At 43.1% G+C, this 16,758-nt stretch overlaps 1 protein-coding gene across 7 annotated transcripts in view; it reads right to left on the bottom strand.

Annotated features, from left to right (window-relative positions):
• MARK2 (microtubule affinity regulating kinase 2) overlaps positions 1 to 16,758 on the bottom strand; it is a 2,737,523-nt gene that overhangs the window by 63,068 nt on the left and 2,657,697 nt on the right. The window lies entirely within an intron of this gene.

The following is a 16,758-nucleotide window of genomic DNA, read 5'->3' as shown; positions in this document are numbered from 1 at the left end:
TGATAGATATGTGTCTGTTGAAAGTGCATGGGTATGAAATGCTGTCATGGCTTAGTGGTTATGTACTATGACTATAGTGCACAGTATCCCGAGTTCGAACCCTGTCACTGTTTTTTATTTTCCTACTGGCCAGACCTGAATGGTTAAGGTACAGTGAAGGAGGTGTGGCCGTGTTTAGCCAACTTTGCTCAGCATTGCTCGACGTTGACTGACATTGCGCTCGTTAGCACGGTGTGCAGCTACATGCAAACATGTTCTGTTTGCACTAGTTTGTGTGATGCGCAGCTCCACGCAAAGACATTGCGCTAGTTAACGCAGTGCTCAGCTACGAGCAATTAAATATAAATATGCTCAATACTGGTAAAATATGCTTAGCAGTGCTTTACATTGCTTAAAATAATCTACCCATGCATCAGTATGCATAACCATTTCACCTTTCTATATATATATATATATATATATATATATATATATATATATATATATATATATACATGTATATTTCATTCACTACTACATATAACATTTCAATGCTTTGTACAAAAGTTTACATAATACATGTCAGGAAATATTTTTGTATACAGATTTCCAGCAGAAAATAGAAAGTGTAGTGGTGGGACTCGAACCGGGAATGCCTCCTCTTTGTGCGAAGGCTCTAACCACTACCCTATCGCTATTTCGCTTAATTTGCATATATTTTTCTTATTATCCTCTTCGGTGTCTAAATTGCTAACTGTAGGTAAGCAATGGGCAAACCTGCACAAACACGCGCAATTACGGGCAGCTATATTGGAAATGAAAAAAAAAAACATTTCTTTTACTTTTTATATTTGTACGGGGTTTACTATATGGGGGAGTGTAGTGTTAGAATGTACACGTGAGCGGACTCGCTCATGTAACTAGACATTTCCCGAGTTTTAAACTTGCAATGGTGTGGATTTATAGACAGATCGGCAGTCTGACATGCCCCCTACACTCGTCCATGCACCGTGTTAGATTTAGAGTTGAGGCAGCGCGCCCTCATTAATATGCATGGCACGCTGCCGTCTTACTCTTAGTCTGGCTCTTCTGTGTAAGACTAATTCAGTCTTACACAGAAGATTAGTGAATCCTGGGGATCGACTTTCTGCCTGCTGTGATATTTAGAAAAGATAAAGAGTTTATTCTCAATTATCGTCTTCACTTCTGATTTAATATCTCTATAATCTGTAGAACTGTATTTTACTCTTCTTTTTGTTGTGTGATATATAGCTGAATATCTGTTAGTGTTGACCTCAGTTTATAGTGAAATCCATTGTTTAGAGGCCTATCTGTTTTCTTAATGAGTGAAAGTGAACAGAACTGATTTAATCTAGCCAGGGCATTCCTGCTACTGTTATAATTGGTCTGATTTCCATTTCTGTGCCTTAAATAGTCAGTGGCCTATCTGTTTTCTTAAGGAGAGAAAGTGAACAGAGTTGGTTTAATCTAGCCAGGGCATTCCTGCAACTTATTGTTTGAATAATTGATTTGGTTTCTGTTTCTGTGCCTTAAATAGCCAGTGTTTTAAATCAGATATACGTTTTGCTCAGGCTTTTGCAGAGAGACTGACTTACTCCCTCCTGTGATATTTAGAAAAGATGAGTTTATTCACAGTCATCGAACCAAAGGAGGCCCTGCTCCTGGATATGACATTCAACTTGTAATGCGATACACAAAAGTATGACTGTTAGACCATGACGCTGCTGCACAAATGCCATCAATGGAAGTTCTAGAATAGAAGGCCGTAGAAGTAGCCATAGCTCTAGTGGAATATGCCTTAGCAGGTTTAGGCAATTCCAATCCCTTGGAAGAGCAAATGTACAAGAAGCAGTCAGATATCCATTTCGCCAAGGCAATTTTAGATACCGTTTGTCCAAGTATATTAAAGGAGAAAGCTATGAAAAGCTGATCAGACCTCCTGTGTTGTTTGGTCCTGTGCAAGTAAAAATGAAGACGTCTAACAACATCTAGAATATGGAGAACATACTCCCCTTTACTAGAAAATTTGGGAAAGAACACTGATAATTGGATGGATTGATTAATATTGTTCTCTGTAGCTACTTTGGGCATAAAAACAGACTGGTATGTAAAGAGATGCTGTCTTTATGAAAAAGAATGTAAGGCGGTTTGGAGGATAAGGCTTGTAATTCAGAAATCCTCTTAGCTGAAGTTACAGCCACCAAGAGGCCCGCCTTCCACGACAGAAATTTCATGTCGCAATTAGCTGGTGGTTTGAAAGGTTACTGGGTCAAAGCCTGCAACACAAGAGTGACGTCCCAAGGCAGAGATGGGACCTTAAGAAAAGACCATTCATGAAAGATTTGCATAGTCTAAAGGTGAACACAGAATGGGACTGATTTGCAGTATGAAAATTAGAAATAGCAGCTAACTGTAATTTGACAGTCGAGAAACTAGCACCTTCATCGAAAAGGGTGCTAAGAAATAGCAAAATGTCTGAAACTGGTGCTGAGAAAGGATCAATGTTCCTGCTTGTGGCCCAAATAAAACATCTCTTCCACTTACTAGTGTAAACTTTAGTGGAAGCCTTTTGCAAGGCTAGGAGAATTTTTCAGACCAGGGACTTAAGCCTGGACTGTCGCACTAGGATTGGAAATGGAGAAACCAACCGGTCAATTTGAGGGCTCAAAGGTTCGGATGTTACATCCCTGATGGTTGAGAAAGGAGTTCCTAACTTGGCTCCAGAATCCCAAGGACTATATTTGAGATGAGACCACAGGAAGGGGAACCACACCTGACCAGGCCAGAAGATGACTGAGGTCTTGAACCTGCTTGCCTTCTAAAGAAACTTGAAGAGGAGGGTAAGCATACAAGAAACCTGGGGATCAATTGTGGATTAGTGCACCCCTCTGGGACTCCCCCAGAGGAAGGATCAGAGTGAAGAAATGTTGCATTTGTTGTTGAGGGGAGAGGCAAACAGGTCACAGCAAGGTTGACCCAATGGCTGAAGATCATGTAAACCACTGACTGATTGAGAGACCACTCGTGCAAAAGCAGCTTCATCTGCTGAGTCTGTCCACCAGATAGTTTGTTTTTCCTGGGATATGCGCTGTAACTAGAAGGTGTTCTGAAGATATCGCCCATTCCCACACCATCATGACCTCCCTACACAAGGGTTAAGAACGAGTTCCTCCTCATTTGTCGATGTACCATACAATAGACATGTTGTCGGTGTGCACTGCAATAGTCCCCAAGGGGAGAACATCCTGAAAGGCTTGCAACATTAGGAGAACTCTAGGACATTGATATGCAACCTGGTCTCAGTAGGAGACCACATGCCTTGACCATCTTCACTTTGTAATGCCCTCCCCAACCCAACTTGGAAGAGTCTGTGGTCATGGTGGCTATAGGGGGGCTGTTTAACAATGGTCTGTCTAGAATGTTGTTATCTGTATCCACCAACTGAGGTGATGCCTGCAAAGGGCAGGCAGCCTAATTTGAAAGGACAATGGTTGATAAAGGATGGGCTATTGTGTTGCTAACATCCACTGAAGAACTCGCATGAAAAATCTGGCTAGAGGGACCAACAGAATGGCTGCAGACATGGGGCCTAGGGTCTGCAGAATCAAGTGAGCCGTGGGGGTCTGTTGGGCTAACAGTTCCTGTACCCAATTTCTCAAAATGGTTACTCTGTGAGAAGGAAGAGAAGCTATCTTATCCCTTGTGTTGAGCTGCATACCTATGAATTCCAGGTTCTGCACCAGAGTCATGCTGGATTTGCTCCTGTTTATGGTGATGCCCAAGGAGTGCGATAACTGGATTAAATTGTCCCTGGCTTGGATTAGCAAATGCCTTATGGGGGTGGTCAGGAGCCAGTCATCTAAATATTGAAACGTTTGGAATCCTGAGCCTCAAGTGAGCTGCTACCACCTCCATGCATTTGGTGAACACTTGGGGGGGTCTGTAGTGAGCCCAAAGGACAGTGCTCTGAGCTGGTAATGACTGGCTCCCAGCCAGAAGCACAGATATCTCCTGGAGCACCTGTCAATTTTGATGTGATAATATACGTCCTTGAGATCTATTGAGCACATCCAGTCATCTTTGTGCAATAGCAGCAGAACGGATTGAACCATAATCATTCTGAATCTTGACTTCTTTACGTATTCATTTAGCTTGCTTAGATCCAGAGTGGGTCTTGGGTCCCCTGTCTTTTTCGGTACCAAAAAAAAAGTGGGAGTAGTTTCCGAATCCTCTCTGTTCGGTTGGGACCTCTTGGATGACTCTTTTAGCAACTGTTGTTAAATTTCCTGTGCTGCCTGCTCCATTTTATTGGGTGGCATGTCGGGAAAGCTTTTGGAGTTTGGGGTAAGAACAGAAAAGGGAATGTAATAACCTCTGAATATTATGCTGAGCACCCAAAGGTTTTCAGTCAACTGGGTCCAGGCTTCTGGGTGCAAAGCTGGTCAGCCCCAGACTCCCTCCAGAGAAGGACAGTTGGGCAGCGATTCAGGAGCACTGGTATGGCTTATCGGGAGGGGTTCCCTAAAGCCCTGTTTCTACAGACCTCCTCTGTCTCTGGGGTGGCGTCTACCATCAAAATCCTCCCCCTCTGCCTCTAGAGAAGGGTTCCCCGCATGGGTCTTGGAAAGGCCCTTGGAATTTACGAAACCACATTTTTTTACCTCCAAACTGGTTCATACAGAAGGACTTCTGTGGGGTAGAAAATTTGACTCAAACAGCATAAAGGCCCTTTCCGTTCTTCTTGCTGTGGGTAAGAGTGTCTCAAACTGACTGTCCAAAAAGGGAAAAGTCATCATAAAGGGCATTAGCAAACAACGCCTTAAAAGTCTCTGCAAAATCACATAGCCTCATCTTGGCATGCCTCCTTAGGGAAAGTTCTGAACCAGCTGCTTGCGAGGTGCCCTCCATGGTATGGGAGATTAATGTTATTGATGAGTTGGCGATGGACGAAACAGTGGTCAGTTTGGGAGAAACTTTCTTAAATTCCTCTGCAGGCATGGACTCAGACAGGCTGAGAGTTTCTTGATCAGATCTCTCTGCAGCCAAGTAAAATGAGCCAGGTAATTAAACGACCTCAGCACAAAAGTGGCCAAGGCATAGACACACTTCCCAAACCGGTCCAGCACTCTAGACTCCTTGTTAGGCGGATGGACATTGGCAGTTTCTTCTGCCAGCTCTTTGTTGGTGGCTGCCGCCACCACAATGACAGACTACAAGACCCTTACTCCAGTGTTTTCTTGTCTGCTGGGGGTATCAGAAACAGATCAGGTCATTTGGGCATGGGCTCAATGGTGTCCGGCTGCTTCCATGCTTGGCAAGGGTGGGGGTCACCCAAGACATAGATGGGCCTGTCCCAAACACTTCCAAGAGAACAGACTCCTAAGAGGAAGGCCAGACAGACCACACACCTTTCTGCTTTAGGATCTCTAAAATGTCCCCAAAGGAGATGTCGTCAGGTGGGGATTGGGGGTTCCTTCCTCTCATCAAAGACAGCACTCCTCGGTTAAAGACTCCAATGCGGAGTCCATGTGCCTCCTTTTACACATCTTCTTTCGAGGGACCTCCTCAGCAGAGTACTCTGGGGAAGTGTCGGAAGAAGGGGATTCCTCCTGAGCAGGGAATTCTTGAAGGCCGCTTGGGACAGGAAGACTTGTGGCAAGACGAGAAGGAGCAAGGCCTGGATCTGATGAGAATACAGGGGTGAATTGGGGAACATGTGCCATCAGATCTCCAATGCAGGAGAAAATCCTCTCCACTATCTAAAAGGCCAAAGGACCAGGAGTAGCCCTTTCTGTCTCCCCCAGAGCCAAAACCACAAAGGAAAAACATGCAGGACTCACTCCGGATCCACAGGGCTCCTGAAGGGATCGGACCTGAGCTGTTGAGTGCTGAAGCACCCAAGGGAAAGGACAGAGAATGAGAGAGATGACCCCAACCCCCCAGACCCAGCACTGACACCATGGCTCCAAGACTCACTCTGCTCTGAAAAGGTTGTAACAGGGCTAGTCAAGGGCATCCTTGGCGTCAAGGAGGGGAGCTTCCTCTACACCGAGCCTGACGCACATGGTAGTCCTGAACCCTGTGACTCCAAAACCTAGGGTTGGATCGAAGGAGGAGTCCTGATAGGATGGCCTAGGTAGCTCACAAATCCAACAGGGGATGGAGCCAAGACTACCCCATCTGGAAATGACCCTGGAGAAATCTCTTCATCATCCTGTCCACATCTGCCTTGGACCAGCTTCTAGAGGACCTGGATGAAGTTAATGAGGGAGGCCAGAAATGCTTAGACTTAGAGGAAGGAGCAGACCACCTCCTCGATGTCTCAGATCAAGATGCATGGGATCTGATGTAGAAGCCGAGGAGGGCTGTCGGAGATGTAGTAATAATCTCCCCGGGATCTGTAGAGGCTGTAGGATCCAGCTGGGTAGGTAACTTCTGTGGATCTGAAGTCGTCAGATCCATAGATCTCTTGGGCTTCTTAGCTTCAAGAGAGTCCCTTGTGTAAACTGAGAGGGACCTCTTTTTAGACTCTTTAGGAGCAGCAGCAGATGAGAGGAAAAAGACAAAGGAGTCTGAGCCTCCAGAGCCAAGGAGGGAAGAAGACCCCTAAGAATAAGTTAATTTCAATGGTCTGCTAAAGCCTGTGGGTTGAAAGTGGCACAAATGTTACACACTGCTTTCAAATGGTCATCAGCCAGGCAATACACATACTCCTTGTGGGCATCCTGGTTGGGGATTTTATGCCCACAAGAAGTGCAGCGTTTAAAGCCGGGTAGAGGTTTGTCCAACATGACCCAATGAAGAAAAAAAGAAAACTGCCAAAAACCAACTATCACTAATGGACATTCGAGTCCTAATTCTAAACTTTTATTAAAACTCTAAATTTCTTAACGCTAATTTCTAACTTCACATTAACTTTAAGCTATTTGCTAACCTTTAATACTCTTGTAACAGTAACGGCAAAAATAAAGCTAACTTGCACTTTTTTTAAATAGGAAAAGAAGAAAACGCGTGCACATACACATGAACAGAAAAAGGAGAGCGGACGTACAAAATGCACCTAAAGCTGAAAAACAGCAAAACTAGGAACAACTCTCCAATCCAAGCCTGAGACAGTGAGATCTGCATTCGGTTCGCTGAAGTGGCAAGCAAGATCTGAGATACTTGGGTGGATGTGGGGCATTATGGGTAGGAGGGAGTAGCTTGAGTCTTGGATCCAAGTCTGTAAAATGTGGCCGAGCTGGATCAGAGACCTTATTGTGAAGAAAAATGAAGAAGACATCAGATTGAACTGTTTAGGAGTATGGATTAAAAATTACTCTGGTGTGGCAGTTAAGAATATGTGAGAAGAGACTAAAGAAAAGATAATACAAAAACTGAGAAAATGGAAGCTTTGTTACATGGATAATTTAGTCTCAACACAGGTCAGGCATATTTTCATCAACCAGAGGAGAACTTGTGGATAGTAATTAATAAAGAACTGAAGGACTTTATCTGGGAGGGGAAGACTGCAAGAGCCAAGTGGGATAAACTGATCCTTCCAGGTGTACAGGGTGGACTGGGATTACCCAATTTGAAGGGGTATTTCAGAGCTACACAGTTAAGGCTGCTATGCATAGCACAAACAGAAAACTACAACTGAAAGTGGAATGGGATGATGTTGAAACAGAGGGGGAAATTCAAGAAACAAGGAGACACTGGGACTTTGGATGCAGGCCTTTAAGGAGAATAACAATAATCATACAGAATATTACATTCATAAAGTAGCAGAAAGTATTTTAAGAGCTAAGCCAACACGGGAGTGGAGAAAGGAGATTCTGCCAATAGGAATGACTGCAATTAGGGATACAGACAACAGACACGAGGGGGGTGGAATTTACTGGAGAAAACTGACAAAGGAACTGAGGTACAGGGAACAAATAACTAGAGAGAGAGAAAGGTAACAGAATTGGAAGAAAAGTACAGTTGTGTACCTACCATAAATGTAGATGTTCCGAGTGTATTCACTGTTGCAGTCATTACACTTGGGTTATCCTGCTGGCAGGCTACCCCGCAGTCGGCCTGAATTCCAAAGTCCTGGTCCTGCGTCGGTTGCTGTCGCCTCTTCTCTGACGTCAGTGCGCCAGGGGTATAAAAGATGCAGCCGACGCCATTTTCTTCAGTTTTTCTTGCCCCAGATGTCAGGTGCCCCCAAAAGGGTAGGCTAAAAACTTGCAAATAAAAAAGCATGCACTAACATAAACATTACCTTCCTCTACAAGCAAATACACCAGAAAGTTTGCACAGAATAGAGAAATACAGATAAGTCCCAGCAATGAAAGGGGGATGGTGGGAGGGTAACCTGGACTGCAACAGTGAATACACTCGAACATCTACATTTATGGTAGGTACACAACTGTACTATGTTCATCGTGTTTCACTGTTGCAGTCATCACACTTGGGTTGAATCCCAAAGCTGAGGTTGGGCGGCTGGGCTTAAATAGGATTAGGAGTGGCTATGAGGCCCTGCAGAACTGCAGTGGCAAAGCCAGTTCTGGATTTAGAGTAAAGAGGTAAGTGATAGTGCTTGGTAAAAGTGTGCACTGAACTCCAAGTTGCAGCCTCCAAAATTCCCTTGGTTGGTACTCCTCTGAGAAAGGCTGCTGATGTGGCTGCTGCCCTGGTAGAATGTGGCCTAATATTCTTAGGCACTGATTTGCCATGCTGTGTATAGCAGAAATGAATGCAGTGTCCTATCCATTTTGAAATAGTCTGCTTTGAAATAGCCTTTCCTTGTGATCCTGCAGCGTATGCCACAAACAGTTGCTCAGTTTTTCTGGAAGCCTTTGTTTTGTCCAAGTAGAAGTGGAGCTGCCTGTGTATGTCCAAATAGTGCAGAAGTCTCTCCCCTTTATTCTGGGGATTTGGATAAAAGGTTGGTAAATGAATGGTTTGGTTAAGAGCCACACTAGATACTACCTTTGGCATAAATGTCGGGTTTGTCCTTAGAGAAACCCTGTCCGGATGAAAAATGATAAAAGGTTCCACTGCCATTAATGCCTGTAACTCTGAGACTCTTCTTGCAGAAGTTATTGCTAGGAGCAGAGCAGTTTTCCATAATAAGAATTTTATCTCAGCTGTATTGGCTGGCTCAAAAGGAGGCAGTGTGAGCTTTTCCAAGACAAAGTTGAGGTCCCATGTTGGTATTGGTGCTCTCCTTGGGGGTCTTATGTTTTTTGCCCCTCTGAGGTACTGTCTTAGTAGTGGATGAGAGAAAATAGGAGGTCCCGTATTGTAATGAGCTGAAATGGCAGAGACATGGATCTTAACTGATGAGAAGGATAGGCCTTTGTCCAGCATCTTAGTTAGGTATTGTAAAATCTGAGGAATATTAGGAACAAGTTGTTCAAGTCCTCGTGCCTGGTTCCAAGCACAGAATCTCTTCCATTCTTCTGCATAAGATTTCCTGGTGCTGGGCCTCCTGGCTTCCAAAATGACATCCATAACTGCTTTAGAGAGAGGTGTGTTCTGAGTGGCTATATTATTCTCCATGTAGCCAGATTTAAGGTTCTAAGTTGGCTGTGCAGGATCTGATTGTTTTGTTGGGTCAGCAGATGAGGAATTTGAGGTAAAGTCCAGGCTGGCCCTTGAGACAAGTTCTTTAGGATTGGGAACCAGTGCTGGCGTGGCCAGTCTGGCACAATCAGAATCATTTTTGGCTTCTCTTGTCTGACTTAAAGGAGTATCTTGGAGGGTAGAGGTAGTGGTGGATAGGCATAAACTGTTAGGCTTTTCCAGCTGAATGATAGAGCATCCACCTTCCATGCTTGTGAGTGATAAGTCCTTGTGCAGAATCTCTGTAGTTGGCAGTTGTGAGGGGAGGCAAAAAGATCTATGTCTGGGCATCCCCATTTCTTTGTTATCATGCTGAAGACTTGTGGATCTAGTTTCCACTCGTGAGGGTCCATGAGGTTTCTGCTTAGCTCGTCTGCCAGAGTATTTTTCTTTCCTGGCAGGAATTGTGCCTGCAGATGTACTTTATAGGCCAGTACTGTGTTCCACAAAGTCATGGCTTGCCTGCAGAGGTTGTAGGAATGCGTGCCCCCTTGCTTGTTTGCATACCACATGATTGTAGTATTGTCTGTCTTTAGTAATAGTTGTCCTGGATGCAGTAGATACTTGAAGGCTGTCAGGGCATTTTGGACAGCTAGCACCTCTTTTTGATTGATATGAAGATGCATTTGGTCTGTGGGCCACTTGCCCTGTATACATTTTCCTGCCATGTGTGCTCCCCAGGCATAATCCGATGCATCTGTTGTTAGTGTCTGCCTGGTTGTGGGTAAAGTGAAAGGCTGTCCCTTGTTGTGGTGACAGGCGAGTGCCCACCATCAAAACTCTTGTTGTAGGCAGGGAATGAGAGTAATTATTGTTTCCAGGCTGTGGCAATGTTGAGTCCAAACACTTTTTAGACACCATTGTAGCTTCCTCATATGCAGTCTTGCATATGGAATTAGCAGGATGCAGAATGCCATGAAGCCCAAAGCCTGCAGAATTTTTCTTGCAGGTAGCTGGGTCTTTGTTGCCATCATTTAAAAGTACCGAGTCAGTTGCCTTTGTTTGTCTGGCATGAGATAAGCCATCTGGGCAGTTGTATTTAAGCTTGCACCCAGGAATATTATCTCTTGAGAGGGCACTAGTTTTGATTTCTTTTCGTTTACTGTGTACCCTAGGCAAATTAGTAATCTTTTTACAAACACCAGATGCTTTAGTAGAATGTCCTTGCTGTCCGCTTGAATAAGGCAGTAGTCCAAGTAGGGATATATATGAATTCTTTTTGTCTGCAAAATGTAATTACTGGTGCCAGGCATTTTGTGAAGACCCTGGGTGCAGCAGATAAGCCAAAGGGCAGTGCAGAGAATTGGTAGTGCATTGAGCCAGCTATGAATCTGAGGTATATTCTGCAAGATTGTTCAATTGGGACATGCAATATGCCTCTGAGGTCCAAGGTAACTAGCCAAGCCCTCTTGCCCAGCATGGGTAGAAGTTGCTGCAGTGTCAACATTTTGAATTTTGGAACTTCCAGGAATGTATTTAGAGTAGACAGGTCCAGTATTGGTCTCCAAGCTTTGTCCTTTCTGGGTACCAAGAAAAGTCTTGAGTAAAATCCTTGTCCCTGCTCTTGCTGTGGTACTTTTTGGATAGCCCTCATGTCCATGAGAGCAGAAATTTGTTTTTGTGCCTCTGCCCACTGATTTGTGTGGCAGGTCTGGCATACCTTTTGACCTTGGTAGGCTGTGAAAGTGGAACCTGTAACCCTGGGAAACAATATTCAGTACCCATTTGTCCTGGGTAATCATGTGCCAATTTTGTGAGAATACTGCTAGTTTTCCCCCTAAGGGAGCTGCCAAAAGGTAAGAGCTTGGCATTGGTAGAGGAAAGTCATTGGGACTGTTTCCTATAAGGTTGTGATTTGTCTTCTCTGCCTTTGGGGGCTGAAGCGCTCTATTGCTTAGGTCTGTATGAGCCTTGGCGCTGAGATCTGCCTCTTGGGCATCTGTATCTGCCTCTTTGTGGCCTGTCTGACACTGGAAAGGACCAATTTTTAGAAGGCCAGTTCCTGCTAAATCTGGGTGGATGAACCTGTAAGAAATCCTTTACTGTTTGCATTGATTTTGCTTTACCCTCCATTTTCTTAAACACCTCTTCTGCCTTAACACAAAACAAAGTATCATGTTGTAATGGAGCATCCAACAATTTTGCTTTAACATGATCAGGTAAACTTTGTTCTTTTAACCAAGCATGCCTTCGAATGACAGAACCTGTAACTGCGGCTCTGCAAGAAGCCTCTAATGAATCAAAACCACATTGCAAAGTATGCTTTCCCACTTTTTCAGCTGCATGCAATAAATCCTGCATTTCCTTATTTTCAGAACATTCTGAGCTTGTAAGCATTTTCTGTTTTAGCAAAGACATTAGATATTGTTGATATTTAAGCATGTGAAACTGGCAGTTTAAAGCCCTTACAGCTAAAGTAGCAGAGGTGCAAACTTTTTTCTGTCCAATGCTCTAGAATCCCTATCAGAGGGAACAGGGTTTTTCGCAGAGGAAGCCTTGACCCCTTTGGGACCCTGAGAAATTGTTTCTGGGTCAGCAGCAGGGTTTTTATAAAGAAATTTATGAGAATCTGGGACCCTGTAGTACCTATCTGGCTTAATTGGTGCAGGTGGTAAGGAATCAGGAGACAAACTGGATTCAGAAAATACATCATCAACAATATCTAGTACAGGGGGAATAGCAAGCTGCCTGTGCTGAGGCAGTAAAAGAACGTCTCTGAGCCTTTTCTTGGATTCTGTATAATCCTGGCTCTCCCAATGGAAATGTTCCCTCATGGTGTGCAGGGTTTCCCCAAAAGAGTAATCCTCAGGAAGAGAGGCTGAAGGGATAGATTCTTCAGCGTCAGAGTCCTCATAGGGAGGAAGAGAATATCCCTGTTCTGAAGAGGAATCAGAGGAAATAGAAACCTGGTCAGAGGAATCATAGTCAGTATCCTGCCTAGGCCTTTTATCAGGAGGGGGATGAGGACCCCTGATCAGACTAATTAGGTCCTCGGCCATTTTAAGCATCTGTTTCTTCGGCATGGATGACTGTCAATGTGAATGCTGTACTTGTTTCTTTGTCTTTAAAGGTGTTTTGGACTTTGCCTTGTCTGCTGAAGTGGCCTTGATAGTAAGCTGTGAAGGTCTGAAAACACCCTCAGAAGCCGATGCCTACTCAGCAGCTCCGGACCAATCTGAGGGAATAGTTTCCGTAGGCCCAATACCTTGAGTTTCCAGAGGCCTAGTTGTCTCCATGTGGGAGTCGGAGGCGGCCTGTGGCTCTGAGGTAGCGGGTGTCAGGGGCTGCAAAAGCGCCTCAATGAGCACCGGCGAACCGGCGATTGGCCTAGAAGAGGCTTCGTAGTCGGTTTTGGACCTCGGATGCCTGTCCTTGTCTTTGTCCTTGTGCTTTTTATAAACTGCAGTCGTTGGTTGTTCCGACAGCATTATATAGTTAAACCTTCGGCCAAAGTAGTGTAAAGCAAAAAAATCGAACCGACGCTTAATAGTGCGTTGGTTGAATCTACCGCAAAACCGACAACTAGCAACGTCGTGGTCAGGGCCTAGGCAAGGAATACAATAAGAATGAAAATCCTTATGAGGTATTTGCTTCCCACAAGAAATACAATTGTTAACTTTTACTGACATCGGTCTGGAACAAGAAAAAGTTTCCCCAACGGGGTACTTAGCTTTATTGAAGACTTCAGATCTGAAAAATCTCAGGAGTTGGCCGACCGGCACTTGCGAACTGCTTTTGCTTCAGGCACCGCGCGGCAAGAAAGACTGAAGAAAATGGCGTCGGCTGCATCTTTTATGCCCCTGGCCCACTGACATCAGGGAAGAGGTGACAGCAACCGACGCCTGACCAGGACTTTGGAATTCAGGCCGACTGTGGGTAGCCTGCCAGCAGGATAACCCAGGTGTAATGACTGCAACAGTGAAACACTATGAACATCCAAGAATGTATTTGGGATTGCAAGTTACAGATTGCCTTCCCTATCAAGGATTGATAAGAGTATACGCAAAGAGAAAGAAATAAGGGGGGGGGTAAACGAAAGGCCAGCACTGGTAGAGTTTGTAGTAGAATCTGGAACAGTAGCTGTCATTAAAAAGGGAATAATTAACATTTTCATTTTTTTTTTTTTTAAGAGCAACATTTTCTTATGAACAACATTTTTATTTTTGCATACTATGAAGTCCTCATGCATAGTGCACTTGTTATTCTGGTACTGACTGCTGATATAACCATTTTGTAATTAAATGTTAATATAACACTAACAGACTAATTTTGTGTCAATTACTTCTCAACAACCTGTCAATGTTAAATACATAAATTCATAAATACAAATAACTATTCTATCTAGTCTTGAATTCCAGACTGATTTAATACTGCTCCTTAACCAAAAATATTTCAACACACAAACTACAAAACAGTTTCAGCTCAGGAACCAGCTAGTGACTATATTGTTTTATAATCACAACAATACAAATCTACAGAACTGGACCACTGGTTTCATAACTAGTACTACAATCAACTTTATTAAATAAATGTATGTCTTAGGTGCTTTGATCTGTGTCAGTTCCATCTCCAAGCTAAACCTCCATTACAAAATCATGTCTTAACTAGCAAATTATGTTTCTGATCTCCAGTACTTTTCAGTTCCATACCTTTAATCACTGTAATCATGCTTTTTCTCTCTTTTATTGATGTTTAGTCTTTGGTTTTCCATGTTCAAGTTAAGGATTTCTTAGCCACTAATGTTACAGACAGCAAAACTTTCTCTTCTTTAGTATGTTAACTTTACCTCAACTCATTAAGAACATCTCCTCTCACAGTTAAATTCTCTTCTTTGTGTTCATAAAAGTACACACAACCTGTTTAAATGTAACCCATAAATATTCATTACTACCCTATTATCTATTAACTGGAACATCCTAAAAATCCTCTCCTTACATGATGCTGTAAATTAATTCAATACAACTTTCCTAAATATCCTTGCACCTCCTAGAAGTAAAAGACTAAAACAAATTATGCAATTTGGCTATTCAAAAAGGGTAGAATGCTACTGCAAGACAGAGAAAAAGCATGGAAAGAATGACAAAAAATAAAAAAAAACACACCACAATATCTGGAAAATCTTAGAATGCTCTGTGACCATACTAAAAATAAATAAATTAAGAAAAAACTAAAACTATATTATAACAACATTCAGAACAATAGTAAACACAACCTTAAGTCAACCATTAAAGAAATCTTGCATCTCAGACAAAAATTCAACCCTAACCCCTCTCCTAACAACTCAAGACTTGATCCTCCAACAGAATTATTTCACAGATAGTACAGCCTCCCTAACCAAGGATTCCCCAGCATCTAATTCCAACCCTGTTCAACAGCCGCATATCACCACATCCACTTACACCTTCAAACATCTGCAGACATCCCATAAAAAAAAAAAAAAAAAAAAAAAAAAAAATTACTTACCATAATGTTCCATCTGAGTTGTTGCTTTTTCATTTGTCTTCAACCTGTGGGTTTGGATCAGACATTGGATCTGACTCAGCCGTATACCATACCTCTATGATCTGAAAAAATCTGAGCTCCTCCCCTATCCATAATGCCTTGCTCTTCCTTCAACCCTCAGATCGAGTTTGCTGCTCACAAGGTAACTACTGTGTACCATACAAGGTAAAAAAAAAAACCTTATGGCCCTCAATAGAACAGAACAGAGAGTACTTCAGGATCTCAAACAGATACAGGGATGTCCATAACAATATCTGTCAAGTCTCCAGAAAAAGAAGAATTTGGAAGGGAGATGGAGGGAGGGAAGGTTGAAGACAAAGGAAAAAGCAACAACTCAGATGGAATGTTATGGTTAATTACATAAGTACATAACTTCTTTATCTATACTGCGGTGGTGGTGCTGCGGTAGCTTTGTCGCCTCACAGTAAGACGTTGTCCTGTTCGATTCTCAGCTAGAGAGTCTTACCTTCGTTGAAGGTTGTGTGTCAGGGCCGGCAATTTGGCACATAAAAATCTACTGCCAATCATTAGCGGACCGGAGTTCCACTGTGGCGACCCCTAACCAGGAAAAGCCGAAAGACACAACATAACTTCTTTATCTGAAGTTGTTGTTTTTCATTTGATCTTCAACCTGTGGGACAGAGTCCCCAGCGACATAACTCTTCAGAGGCCCTTAAAGAAGGATATTCCGGAGCAAAGCCGAACCAAAGGAGGTCCTGTTCCTGGAAACAATGTCCAATTTATAATGAGATATAAAAGTATGTGAATTTGACTAAGTAGCTGAAGAGCACATATCAACAGGAACTCTAGACCAGAAAGCAGTGTAAGTGGATACTGACCTAATGGAATGGGCTTCGATGGGTACAGGCAAGGGTATTCCTCAAAAGTAGTAAACCAGTGAAATGCAGCTTGTAAGCCAATTAGCCAGAGTTACTTTGGAAACTGGTTTTCCAAAATTAGTCTTCGAATATGAAACAAAAATCTGGTCCCACTTCCTGAAGTGTTTAGTCCTATCCAAATAAAAACATAACTGGCTATGTACATCTAGCATTTGGAGTTTGCATTCCCTTTTATTTTGGAAATAGGGGAAGAAAATAGGGATTGATGACATGGTTACTGTTAGCCTCAGATGCAACCTTGGGCAGGAAAGAAGGGTTGGTACACGTCATTCTATCCTTGTGGAAGATTGAGTTGGGTGGATTAATAGGTAATGCTTGAAGTTCAGACACTCTTAGCTGAAGTGACGGCTACTAAGAAAGCAGTTTTCCATGACAAAAGCTTCAAATCAACCTTAGCTGCCGGTTCAATGGGAGACGCAACCAATGCTTGCCAGATGATGGTAAGGTCCCATGGAGGAGTGGGATGCTTAATGGGAGGGTGAAGAAGAAAGATGCCCTTAAAGAAAGTTCTGCCCAACTTAGAAGAGGCCAAAGGTAATTAATTTTCTCCAGCGTTAATGATCAGACTGCTGCCAGTTGTACCTTCACAGTAGAAAAACAAGCTCTGTTATGAAAAAAAATGGATGTTAAGTCTAAAACAGCAGGAACGGGAGCAGTAAAAGGATCCAGGAGATTTTGATGAAACCAAATGGAAAATCTCTTCCACTTGCTGTTATATATTTTCCTGGTGGAAGCTTTATGTGGTGCAACTAAAATTTCTCTA

The sequence above is a fragment of the Protopterus annectens genome, chromosome 6.part1, assembly GCF_019279795.1.
Source record: "Protopterus annectens isolate FY-2018-M chromosome 6.part1, PAN1.0, whole genome shotgun sequence".
Lineage (NCBI taxonomy): Eukaryota > Metazoa > Chordata > Ceratodontiformes > Protopteridae > Protopterus > Protopterus annectens.
This window is presented reverse-complemented; position numbering and strand designations above follow the sequence as displayed.